At 35.7% G+C, this 14,473-nt stretch overlaps 1 protein-coding gene across 28 annotated transcripts in view; it reads right to left on the bottom strand.

Moving 5' to 3' along the window:
- Window positions 1-14,473, bottom strand: part of ANK2 (ankyrin 2) — a 698,346-nt gene that overhangs the window by 411,098 nt on the left and 272,775 nt on the right. The window lies entirely within an intron of this gene.

Raw genomic sequence — 14,473 nt, 5'->3', positions numbered from 1 at the left:
GTGTTCCCACAAATGACACAATTTAACAGTGCATGGGTGGATTCTCTAGAGACTGAGAAGGTTCATGAAAATATTCATAAGAGAGGTGTGTCATTTCCCCTCAGCACTACCCACTGCACCCAATTTAGAAAGACAAACTCCCAGCAGATGGGTCTCCTGGCCTCTTTCCAATACATAATTTAAATTGTTTTTCAAAGACACTACAAATCAAAAGCTGATGCTGCAAACAATTTATGTGTTTCAGAGAATCAAGTGACAAGGTCAGTGTACAGCACTGCTTTAATTATTATGCCTTTTAATGACTTGCTTTTTAGTGTGATAGCTTGTAGAATGAGTAGTTTTGGGTTTTCTTGGATTGTAATAAAACATTTTTTATTTTCCACCATCTATCCAGTCAGATGGACTGTGGCTAACCCCTAACAACAGTGCAGTGGCCCATAAGAAATAAGTTTCAGATTTTAATTCAGTTCCTTAATGGAGAACTAACTACTTTACACAACCCATCACCCAAAGTATGACCATTTGGACTGAAGAAACAATAGCTAGAAGTGGCCTTGCATCTGCATTATTTAACATTTCAGTCACTATCCTAAATTACAGCAGAAGAAACATGCTTATTAAGTTTGCATAGAAAGCCAGGCTGGGAAGGAAGGCAGAGGATAGCATCTGAGAAAACACTTACCAGCTCTCTATGATCATGTCCATTTGGATCCTTTATCAAAAGCAACACAACTAAACTCAGTAAAGAGAGAACAGACAGCAGGATGGAAAGAGAAGATGGAACAGTGCTGAACTAGTCAGAAGCTCTGCAGTCAAAGACTTAACTCTGCCATTTGCTACATACACGTACATCTTGAGCACATCACTTTGCTTTTATATCTTAGTATATCTTAATTTGCCAACTATAAAGAGTGATAAAAATGCCCTGCCACGCCTATTTGCTAGAGTTTTGTGAAAATTAAACTGCATCTTCTTAATTTTCAAAATAAAATCATGAAATACGTGCATTTCAATCTCTGAGGTTAAGGTTACTTTCCCTGGAAAAAGTTTTTTTTTTTTTACAGTGCAAATGATTTCTTTTATTTCAATAGTTTTTGGAGTACAGGTGGTTTTTGGTTACACAGATAAGTTCTTTAGTGGTGATTTCTGAGATTTTGAAAGCACCTATCACCCAAGCAGTGTACACTGTTCCCAATAAGTAGTCTTTTATCCCTCACTCTCCTCCCAGCCTTACCCCTCAAGCCCCTAAAGCCCATTATGTCACTCTTACACCTTTGCATCCTCATAGCTTAGCTCCCACTCATAAGTGAGAACATACACTATTTGGTTTTCCATTCCTGAATTGCTTCACTTAGAATAATGGCCTCCAGCTCCATCCAAGTTGCTGCAAAAGACATTGTTTCGTTTATTTTTATGGCTGAGTAATATTCTGCGGTATATATATACCATGTTTTCTTTATCCACTCGTTGGTCAATGAACACTTAAGTTGGTTCCATATCTTTGCAATTGCAAATTGTGCTGCTATAAACATGTATGTGCATGCGTCTTTTTCAAATAATGACTTCTTTTTCTGGAAAAATCTTATTGAGGAAATTATATGTGTGGAAGGGTATTAGATTACTATCACACCCCATATTTGCTATATGTACCATCCTATGTATGTGGCCACCTCTTAACCCTTCTCACCCAGGCCCTCCCGCAGCTTAACATAACACCTGTACACTGACAACTCCCAAACACTTATCACCAGGCCCAGGCTCTCCTCTAAACTTCAGTCTACCTGACATCCAAACTTAGATGTCTAAGAAGCACAGAGAATTTTATATAATAACAGTAGTAATTGCAGTGATCACATGGACACAGGGAAGGGAACATCACACACTGGGGCCTGTCGAGGGGTGAGGGGCAAAGGGAGGGAGAGCATTAGGACAAATACCTAATGCATGCAGGGCTTAAAACCTAGATGACTGGTTGATAGGTGTGGCAAATCACTATGGCACATGCAGACCTATGTAACAAACCTGCACGTTCTGCACATGTATCCTGGAAGTTAAAGTAAAATAAAAAAATAATAATAATTACAGTGATCACAATAGCATCTACAGTCTATTGGTCACTGACTTTATACCAAGCACTGTGCTACATACATTTTAAATATCAATTTATTTTTCTTGCCCTGGCAAGACCACGTCTCCTCCCTTAACACTACCCTTGGCAGAATAGTAAAAGGGGCCCACCAATCCTTGAATGATTCTTGTACATCTCTTTGATAATGAGTAATTGCCAGAGATGGTTCAAGTAGGTGCATCTTAAAGTCAGATAATTATCTTGTGCTCACTTTTTTCTCACTCCACCATTGCCCCACTGGAATCATTTTCCATGGGTGGATTTTAATGTTATGTCTGAGTCTTTTATCACAGGGTACATTGAGGAAATAGCCCTATGACATCTGTTACTGCATCCTGTTTTTGAGGACCGTGGCATGTGTAATTCCAAGCCTCTGTCCCTCCACCCCTAATATGAAGCTCCTCAAGATAAACTTGTCTTTCTCTTAAAAGAAATGTATTTCTTCTTTCCAACGAAGGAAACAATGTATTTCTTCTTTCCAACCATAAAGTCTTCTAGCCTTTTATATATTCTGTTCACTTTGGCTGCCAGAAAATTCACGACACTTTTCAAACAGCAATTACAATATGGCCCTTATAGCCTACGTACTTATGTTCTATTTTCCATATTGGTCTTGGTTACTCACACTAATTTTGTATTATTTCTCAGAAAAATTTTCTGAATCTTGGAAATAGGCAAATGAGATTACTAGGTATGCTTTTAGTGCAGTGCTGGGCTTGACTTTCTACTTAGTGGCTGTTTACAACTCAGTTGGGACAGGTTACCTTGTAGATTTTGTGCAGTAGAAATGCAAATAAAGTCTGTCTGGTGGAACCTAAGGTATGCTTTATGGCTTTGTTGGGCATTAACCAATTTTATATCTAATTCAGCAATAATAAGTTGCAATAAATCTAATACAAATCAAGTGCTCTTTGGACCAGTTTTTAATATTTTGCTGGTTCCCTCATCAATTAATAAAATAAATAAAATTTGTGATATGTGTTCATTTTAAATTTTCATGAGTCAGATTTTTCCCTTTTTAAAAGTATTCTTTAAGATATTTTATGTAATCATGATTTTTATTTCCCATTTATATTTTCCCCTTTTACCTGTATTTTAAATTAATTTCTAAATGATGAATAAAAATTGTATATACTTATGATGTGCAACATGATGTTTTGAAATATTATGCATTGTGGAATGGCTAAATCAAGCTAATTGACATATGCGTTACCACATATACTTATCATTTTTTCAGTGGGGCACTTAAAATCTACTATTTTCCTGATTTTCAAGTATACAATACATCGTTATTAGCTATAAGCATCATATTCTACAAGTTCTAGATTTCTTGAACTTCTTCATTCTGTCTAACTGAAATTTTATACTTTTGACCAAAATCTACCCACTCTCCCCACCATTAAATAAATATAGATATATATGTGTATATATAGTTATAAGCTGCCCTGAAACATTTGTAGAATAAACCTATGTAGAAATAAATTAAAAGAAGTGGGCAGATCACAAGGTCAGGAGCTCAAGACAAGCCTGGCCAATATGATGAAACCCAATCTCTACTAAAAAATACAAAAATTAGCCGGGCATGGTGGTGCCCACCTGTAATCCCAGCTACTTGGGAGGCTGAGGCAGGAGAATTGTTTGAACCTGGGAGGCAGATGTTGCAGTGAGCCAAGATTGCACCACTGCACTCCAGCCTGGGCAATGGAATGAGACTACATCTTTAAAAAAATTAATTAATTAATTAGTTAAAATGAAATTACATATATGAGCATGTATGTGACAGCACCAAACAAATATGTTACTCTTAAATTTATATGTCTTGCCAGGCATGGTGGCTCATGCCTGTAATCCCAGCACATTGGGAGGCCGAGGCAGGCAGAGTTCGAGATCAGCCTGGCCAACATGGTGAAACCCCATCTCTACTAAAAATACAAAAAAATTAGCCTGGTGTGGTGGCAGGCGCCTGTAATCCCAGCTACTTGGGAGGCTGAGGTATGAGAATGGCTTGAACCTGGGAGGCGGAGGTTGCAGTGAGCCGAGATAGCACCATTGCACTCCAGCCTGGATGACAGAGTGAGACTCTGTCTCAAAAAAAAAAAAAAAATTATATGTCTCTAGATTAACAGTATTGTTACATAAAACAATATGACAGGGGCTTGCATCAAAAACTGTTTGGAATTAGACTTTAGTCTTCTCATACTTATCACTAGTGAGTCTCACTAGGATAAATCACTAGTGAGACTAAAGTACTCCTACAGAGCTCAGCTTACATATGAGAAAATATAACACATATTATCAAATATAAAAGGAGATTGCTGCATAACTGTTACCCATATCTACCATGGACAGAACAAGAAGATACTGGCTCACTCTACAGCGCAAATCTGGGTTAGATGTAAGAATGAATATTCTATAAACAAGATATCCTAAAATATTTTGAAAAAACTGGCTAGATACGGTTTGCTTGAGTTTTTCTCCTCCATGCTATCCAATTCCTATTCTGCCACTTCAGAGCATTGGTCTCAAGCTCAGAACACAACCTCCTCTTCCCCCTTTTCACTCTTTTCCTCCCTAGTCTTCATTTTCTTTAAGCCTTCCCTGGAGAGCCTGAACTTGTAGAAGCAGCAAAAGGTGTCGACATTAAAGTCCGGGGGGAAACCAATGGCATAAATCAGAGAGAAAGGCAGAAGATAAGAACTAAAGAGAGAAATTTGGAAGTAAGGGAAAATTGTGGACTAGGCCAACCTAAATGAATGCCTATAGATAGGTAGTCAGCAAATGGCAGACTCTTCCTCAAGAGAAACGAGATGTTGCAAATCCAGGCAAAAGAGTGTTCAGGGAATATCTATGGGCTTTAAAACTAAGTGGAACTGCAAGTAATTCTCATTAACAGAGTTAGTGTGGATTCAAAAAGAGCTCCACTGTCTAGGGTCTGAAGGGTTTAGATACCATCATTTATTAACTGTAAATAAAGCCTTTGGAAAATACCTCCCAGAACCTCAGTGTTCTCATCAGTAGAATATAGGTAATCACATCTACCTTGCAAAATTATGTGGAGGATAAGACAACGTATACAAGGCCCTCAGCATAGTTACTGGACTATACACAGTGCTAGCTGAATAATTCTGATGTGTAATTTTTAGTAAGGAAGTGAGTCATTCTGAACTGAGACTTTGGGATGAATCTGAGGCCAAGACACAAAAAGACCTTGTTTCTCTAGGGATCTATTACCAAATTAAAATGGTATAAACAATCAATAAAATCAGTATAAGTAGAGAAATGAACAACTATAGGGCATGTAAAAATATTAAATTCTCCAGAACAGACTGTCCAATAATTTAACCCTATGCTAAGCTCATTAAATAATGAAGAATTGTGTCCCTATATAGAAATGGCAAATATTTTCTAATTTGGGATTCCCTCACATTGTAGTAAAAGCTGCTGCGAATGTTATAATGGTGGTTGCTATGGGCAACAGCAGTCACAATGTGGGAAAAGAAAAGGGAGAAAGAGAAAAAAAAACAAAAAGCAATGATTCTACAGGGAATGTGCCTTTGCAAAAACTCTACATCCTCACCCCTTTATGCTTAATTTTGGTGGCAGGATAAATTTACCAGAGACAACTGGAAGAAAAAATCTGGCCCAGAGTTCCACGAACAATTCATTCTTCAACCAAAGGCTGGCTCTTTTCTCTGGGATGGCCATCGTCTTCAGCCAAGGGTGTGGCATAGGGGAGATGAGATGGGAAATGGCACTGTCCAGCTGGTTGGATGGGCCTGGTCCCTGGGGAGTGACAGATGTCAGAGCCAGAGACCCAACATCTGAAAGAAAGTCTGTGGCTGAGAAGATCAATGCATCTGAACATTATTCAGCAGTACCACCACCTCTTTGAACCCTGTGCAGTAAGTTATACAGATCTCAGTTCAAGAATTATACTAAGCTGCTAATAATTAATGGTTCATCGGAAAGTCCTTCAAATGAATAAGCAATTGAAAAAAAGTTCAATGTTTCTGAAAGTTACACATTCCATGACTGGGCAAATCTCCCTGGAATAAAAAAGGTGAGAGGTTGGGGCAAAAAACATAAAAATCATCTAATTTTACCAACTAGTGGAAGTAATCAACTATCAAATACCAGGAAAAAAGATGTCTGTATGGTATATGAAATGGGTCAATCAGGAGATTTTTCTTTATGAAGGACAATGGATTCCACAGTCTTCCTTGATATATTCACAGACTTTTTGTCTTTTCAACTCAAGCTGAGAGGGGAAATGATTAAATATTAAAATAAGCAAGCTGCTATCTCTCTGTTTCTGCCACCCACACTAACAATTTTGCATTCAAGATCTGTCTGAGTGTGATTAAAGAGCTAAAAATGAAGGATCCAGCTAAAATAAAAACTGATATAACATCAAAAATATACAGATTTGACAGGATTTTTTTAAAGAAGACATTCAATCATTTAACGCTTTTGACTTACTACAAATTTTTGCAACACCTATGGTAACTTTGTTTTCACACCTTTGGGAAAGTATACATCATTTCAGTAACCCTTTTCACAGATTTTTTTAAAAGATAAAAGCCAGATAATAATGGGCCATTTTTATCATTTAAGTTACTATTTTGATTATCGAACAATGGAAAAATACTTCTGAAGCTCTAAACTAAATGGTGGTGAGGGAAAAGGTTATTACGCTGGGCTCTGCCGCTGCAAGTTTCAGCTCTGGAACACGATTATGTAACTTGGGAAAGTAGTTTAACTTCCTTCAGCATCATTTTGCTCACTTGTAAAAGGAAAAATTCAGATTAGTTTAATCTTGACTTTTGGCTTCCAGCCCCAGGAAGGCACAAGAGCTAATCCAGTCTTTATGCCTGCCAAGGGGGAGCCAAGATCATACACACATTCTCACAAATTGCACCCTCCTCAATGGTGCAGATGACACTACATTTACTTCTTTACTTGGAACTCAGTGCAACACCATCATATTTCAGGATTAAAAATTAATAAGGATTTATTTCATCAAGGGTTCAACTGAGAAAATTTCTAAATTCTCTATAGAGAATATATTTTCTCTTACTACTCAGAACTGCTTAATGTGTCCTAAGGACACCCCAAAATCACTCTTATACCAAAGGAACCAGCAATTTGCTTGACATGCTCCCCCCAAGGCTCTCATCAAGCTTTCTTACATTTATTGACAGTGCTCGCTCAAGCTGAAAATGAGATTTGACCATTCTGAAAGGAGAGGGTCAGAAGGAGTAATACCGTATTTAATAAGGTTTTACAGCATTTTATGCATTGTCAATCAAACATCATAGATCGAGATTTTTTTATCATTTAAAACAACTTCCTAATAGGTTTTAAAAAGGCTTATATAGAATATCTTTTCTATATCCATGATCTTACATATGATTATGGTTGTGATATCTAAATATAGACATCTTTAATTCTCTAAAAATCTATTCTAAGTACAAAAATGTTCACCATAACACTACTTAAAATGGAAAAATAAGCAACACTGATAAAGGAATATTTTCTGACAACAGTTACAAACGTGAAGAAACTCTTATTATAGAATTAAGTTAAAAGATTAATTTTTATATATGATTTTAAATTTGCTTTTAAAAAGTATGTGTATACACACACACGTTCATTTGAGAAGAACTGGAAAGAAAAACAAAACATCAACAGTATTTATCATGATTAATGCAAATAATTTTCTAAATGTTCTGCTAGTATTATGAACTACTTTTATAATGAAAAATATATATATTAAAAGAGTTATGCTCGAACTGCATAAACAAAAATTATTTTAGTATATTTCAATTTTTTAATGAGATATAATCTTTTATGAGTGTTAGAAGATATCAATTTAATCAAACATTTATAATGTAATTTGGATTTATAGTATAAATGTTCACAAAGAGAAGGAAACATGTCATAGTTTCTTTCTAAAGTACTTTGAATCCTAATTGATGCAGATTGTTAAATTATTATAATTGAAGATGTTTATAGATTTAGATTTTTTAAAGTTCTACACCTAACAATGTGAAAATATAGCCCTATTTAAATACGTTAAAATTAAGTTTTTCTAAATTTGAAAGTGTCATTAAAATACTTTTATGTCCTGCAATGTTTGTTTCCATTAAAAAGTTATTTTATAATTTTATAAAATCAGGCAATGAGTATTCTTATAAAATACATAAAATATAGTTAAAATATAGAATTACACTGTTTGCCATAACCAGAATATTACAACCAATCAGAATGTGATTTGAAATATCATCAAGAATAGAGAACCCAAAAACAAATTCATACACCTACAGTGAATTCATTTTCAACAAAGGTGCCAAGAACATATATTAAAGAAATGACAGTCTCTTTAATAAATGTTGCTGGGAAAACTGGATATCAATATGCAGAAGAAAGAAACTTGACCCCTATCTCTCGCTATATATGAAAATCAGTTCAAAGTAGACTAAAGGCTTGAATCTCAGACCTCATACTACAAAACTACTATAAGAAAACATTGGAGAAACTTTCCAGGACATTGGTCTGAGCAAAATTTCTTGAGTAATGCCCACAAGTACAGGCAACCAAATGGAATCACGTCAAGTTAGAAACAATCAACAAAGTGAAGAGACAATCCACAGGATGGGAGAAAATATTTGCAAACTACTTACCTTACAAGAGATTAATAACCAGAATATATAAGGAGCTCAAACAACTCTATAGGAAAAAAAAATCTAATAATCTGATTTTAAAATGGGCAAAATAATTGAATAGACATTCCTCAAAAGAAGGCATACAAATGGCAAACAGGCATATGAAAAGGTGCGTAACATCATTGATCATCAGAGAAATGCAAATAGAAAGTACAATGAGATATCCTCTCACCCAGGTTAAAATGGTTTTTATCCAAAAGAGAGGCAATGACAAATGCTAGCAAGGATGTGGAGAAAAGGGAATCTTAATACGCTGTTGACAAAAATGTAAATTTGTATAATCACTATGGAGAATAGTTTGGAGGTTCCTCAAAAAATTAAAAATAGAGTTACTGTATGATCCAGCAACCCCACTGCTGGGTATATACCCCCAAAGAAAGGAAATCAGTGAATTGAAGAGATATCTGCTCTCCCATGTTTGTTACAGTACTGTTCACAATAGCCAAGATTTGGAAGCAACCTAAGTGTCAATCAACAGATGAATGGACAAAGAAAATGTGGTACATGGCCGGGCGCGGTGGCTCACGCCTGTAATCCCAGGACTTTGGGAGGCCGAGGCGGGCAGATCACGAGGTCAGGAGATCGAGACCATCCTGGCTAACACGGTGAAACCCCACCTCTACTAAAAATACAAAAAATTAGCCGGGTGTTGTGGTGGGCGCCTGTAGTCCCAGCTACTTGGGAGGCTGAGGCAGGAGAATGGCATGAATCTGGAAGGTGGAGCTTGCAGTGAGCTGAGATGTGCCACTGCACTCCAGCCTGGGCAACAGAGTGAGACTCTGTCTCAAAAAAAAAAAAAAAGAAAAGAAAAAAAAAAGAAAATGTGGTAAATATACAAAAAGGAGTACTATGCAGCCATAAAAAAGAATGAGATTCAGTCATTTGCAACAAACTGGATGGAACTGGAGGTCATTATGCTAAGTGAAATGTCATATACAGAAAGACAAACTTTTCAGGTGCTCACTTATTTGTGGATGCTAAAAATCAAAACAGTGGAACTCATGGAGACAGAGAGTAGAAGAATGGTTACCAGCAGCTGGGAAGGGCAGTGGGGGTGAGGGTGGGGGAAGTGGGGATGGTTAATGGGTACAAAAAAAATTTAATTGTATATTTTTAAAGAACTAAAAGAGTATATTTGGATTGTTTGTGACACAAAGGATAAATGCTTGAGGGGATAGATGCCTCACTTTTCATGATGTGATTATTGCTTATTGCATGCCTGTATCAAAGTATCTCATGTGCCCCATAAATGTACACACCAACTATGTACCCACAAAAATTTTTAAAACCTTAAAAATTTTAAAAAGGAATATCATCTGGAAATAAAAGGGTGGTAAAAATCGAAAATGTCATGTTTTATTATAAATAAGAATTCAATAATAGGGATATAGTCAAATAATAATAAAATGTAACCATTAACATAATGTATGACTATGTACAATCATGGAAGTGGCTACAAGACTCAGTAACTATAAATAGTTGGCTACTATAAATAATAGAAATAAATTCGCTTAGTATGTTGGTGTTATTTTTATTAAATTTCCACTTTGTGTTTCAAAATAATGTTAGATGTTTTGAATTATGACTGTCTCATTCTTACAAATAATCACATTTTATAGAGACTTGGTTCAGCTTCTATATTTTATCAATGTTATTATAACCTATATTTTTCCTTGAAGGAACTATGTAAGAACTTAGCAAATGCTTTATTATTCCCATTTTATAGAAGCACCCATCAAGACTGGAAAATATCATGAAGAGAAATAGTGATTCACTTGGGAAAAAAATTCAGCCTGCCCCTTCTCAAGACACCTGCTACTGTCCAAGAGCTACTCTACTGTGGTCCATGGATTATTTTTAGTTATCAAAATTTTGAATCAATAAATTATTTCTGTAATTTCAAGAATGACTACAATCTGAGTAATCTTACCAAACTCACTCAACCTAAGAGCTGTAACTACCTTTGGTGCTATGCTGTTTTGACTATTAGAGGTTGGTAGGCAATAATAGATGCATGAAACAGATTAAGCTCCCAGAAAAGAATGTTTTTGCCTTGTACATTATAAGCTCTAAAGGAATAAATGGCTTTAGTATCATCAAGATCATTGAAAATTAAGAGTCAACCAAGAAAAACCAACAAGTATTTGGAAACACACTTGGCTTTGAAGGAGAAAGGAATTATATCAAAATACATTCTCATATTGCTTTCAGAGAAGGGCAAAGCTTGAAATCACTTAGAAGGCTGAACCATATCACCACGACAATGGAGTCAGAACTAACTGAATCTAAAGGAACATGTTACCACCTATTTAAATATTTCTTCTAAATAATTGACTATCAAGCAGTATTTCAAAAATTAAGTGATGGAAAAAGTATATAATCAGGAGATATTCATGTATCAGCTGAAAAAATCTGAGATATAAATAAATACAACACTTGATCACACAAATGATTAGCAGGAATCTACTGGAGATTCCCAAAGAAAATAATTTCCCTTATACAGCTGAATGACTCCATACCAAAATTTAATTCTAATTAAGGTTTAGTGAAATCATGTCATTCTACTCTTGCCATAAGTCAGTGATTCTTAAAAGCTTTTAAAAATACAGATACTAAAGTCCTCTCCCTATAGCTTCTGACTTATTAGGCTTGGTGGTGGGGCTTAAGCATATGTTTTCTTAATAAATTCCCATTGAACACTTATGCGCGGTTAGTGGGAATATAGATTAGTTCAGACACTGTAGACAGCAGTTTGGAGATTTCTAAACGGACTTAAAACAGAGCTAATATTCGACCCAGCAATCCCATTACTGGGTACGTACCCAAAGGAAAATAGATCAGTATACCAAAAAGACACATGCACTTTTATGTTGGTGGCTGCACTATTCACAATAGCAAAGACATGGAGTCAACCTAGGTGCCCATCAACAGTGGATTGGATAAAGAAAATATGGTACATACACACCATGGAATATTTCACAGATATAAAAAGAATAACATCATGTCCTTTGTAGCAACATGGATGGAGATGGAGCCCATAATCCTAAGTGAATCAGCATAAGCAAAGAAAATCAACAACTGCATGTTCTCACTTATAAGTGAGAGCTAAACATTGACCACTCATGGACATAGACACGGGAACAATAGACACTGCAGACTACTAGAGGGTAGAGAGACGGAAGTATGGGTTGAAAAATTTACCAATTGAGTACTATCCTCACACCTGAGTGCAATATATCCACATAACAAACCTGCACGTGTTATCTAAAATAAAAGTTGGAAAAACAAAAACAAAGACAAAAATTTATAAAAACAAATAAATTCCCATTCTCTAAAGGTAACCAAAGTTTGAAGACCGCAGACTAGATTAGAGGTTCTTAACTCTGGTTGCACATTGTAGATCCTTTGGAAACTTGGAAAAATTCCTAGGCCCAGGCCCCATCCCAAACAAATTAAACAAATCAAATTAGAATCAAACAAATTAAATTAGAATCTTTGGAATCCAAGTATCATTATATTTTAGAGGTTTTCAAGTCATTATAATGGGCAGACAGGGTTGAGAACAACTGTGATTATTTTGACTTCTCACAATAATCACAATAATAATTTTGACTCAGCTCTGGTCATTATAATCATACTAGCAATTTTTATCTGAAGATCTTCAACACAATAATTTAAAGGGAGAGAAAACTGCTAACTAAAAGTGGACCATTGACACATGGTCCAACCGCCCTAAACACAATGGGGGAAATGTAGCATGCTTTTATTCTGTTTATATAAGTCATAGTCTGCAAAAAGCAAATGGTATTCTCCACCTATGGTATGCACAGTTAAAGTCAAGGCCTGGTCTGTAATATATTTTAATCTAAGGTATTTAAAACACATTAAAGAAATGAGGAACTTATTAAACTTGCACTTTTTCTTTCAGAAAAATATTCTGTTCTATATTCAGAATCTTTATTTATGTAGATTTGGGCAATTTTGAAATAAAGAAAGTTTCTCTTTAGTAGTTATTTCTGAGATAGAAACAATAAATAATTGTTACTCTACACATAACTAAAAAAATCATGCCTTATATTCTCCTTTTCCTACCTATAATGAGAGTAGCATTCAATAGTTATGTTGTTATTGTTACATTGATATTTTTCTTAATCCATAGATGCTTTCTTCCCACAGAATTCACTGCAGCTAGATCAGACACTTTCTATAGGCTGTCTGCCCGGACAAGGAAATAGGTTTTCTTATTGAGCTCTTCTGCAGTGATATTTTTATAATGGAATTTTGTCTGTAACCTATTTGTCTCTATTAAGCCCACCAGTTTCAAAAACAAAAGCAGTTATTTAGATAGTTTACAAAAACTAAAGAATTTTTAATATAGTTTAAAAACTAAAATTGCTACACAAGAATGACATGGAAGCCAGGCGCGGTGGCTCACACCTGTAATCCCAGCACTTTGGGAGGCTGAGGCGGGTGGATCACGAGGTCAGGAGATCGAGACCATCCTGGCTAACACAGTGAAACCCCGTCTCTACTAAAAAAAAAAACAAAAAAATTAGCCGGGCGTGGCAGTGGGCACCTGTAGTCCCAGCTACTCAGGAGGCTGAGGCAGGAGAATGGCGTGAACCCAGGAGGTGGAGGTTGCGGTGAGCCGAGATCAGGCCACTGCTCTCCAGCCTGGGCGACAGAGCAAGACTCCGTCTCAAAAAAAAAAAAAAAAAAAGAATTACATGGAAATTGAGTATTGTAAATATCTTACAAGTCTGGTTATTTGTAAAGTATCTGATTCAAGCCTTATGAAAAAAACAAATAACTTTTCTAAACCTGGGTTTTATCTGTAAAATTGGAGTAATGATGCTGTCTCTCAATATCCTCATAGGGATGTCATGAAGGTAAAAAGGGGAAAAGCAGATGAGGAAACTTGGCAAGCCAATATATAAAATAAATTATCTTATTACTATGAAAATGCTGTAGTTGAGGAAAACGATGGTAAAATAAAATAGTTAATGTTAAGGATTATCACTAATTTACCATTTTAAAGAATAAATTTATTAAGAGACCAGAGTTTGTCTATTTTAAATCAATTTAATTTTGGTCTTGAATTAAATACAATCTAATTCGGGACATTGTGATGTGCCCAAAGTTTGAGACTAATAGTTTATTTTAAAATAAGGGAAGTTCTTGTTCTGATTCTTTAAAACAACAAACAGCAACAGAAAAAACAAAACAGCGATTACATTTGAGAGCCAGAAAAACTTTGTAAGGAAATAGAAACTTTTTATATGCATCTGGTATAATAATCAGATCACTTATGTTTGTCATTTTGAGTGGCTTTGGAAATTAGGTACCAAAAGACTAAAAAAAAAAAAGGCAGACACTAACGCTGCTCTACCTCTGGTTTAGAATCCACCCTGCATATATGTCATCTAGAGTCATCCCATCTAGACAACCGGACCCCAAAAGGAGGCTGTGGACAATATATGAATATATGGAGGTCCTCCAGCCTAATGGCACCTCCCAATATTCCTGACACAGATGGGCTTTATGTTATCACAGTATGGTTTACTCAGAAGTTAGTCTGGGGGGTGCCATTCATCTGAGTTGTTTGGCTTGAATACACAAA

The sequence above is a fragment of the Hylobates moloch genome, unplaced genomic scaffold (assembly GCF_009828535.3).
Source record: "Hylobates moloch isolate HMO894 unplaced genomic scaffold, HMol_V3 SCAFFOLD_3, whole genome shotgun sequence".
Classification (NCBI taxonomy): Eukaryota; Metazoa; Chordata; class Mammalia; order Primates; family Hylobatidae; genus Hylobates; species Hylobates moloch.
The sequence above is the reverse complement of the archived record's forward strand: the minus strand, read 5'-3'. Positions and strand labels throughout refer to the sequence as shown.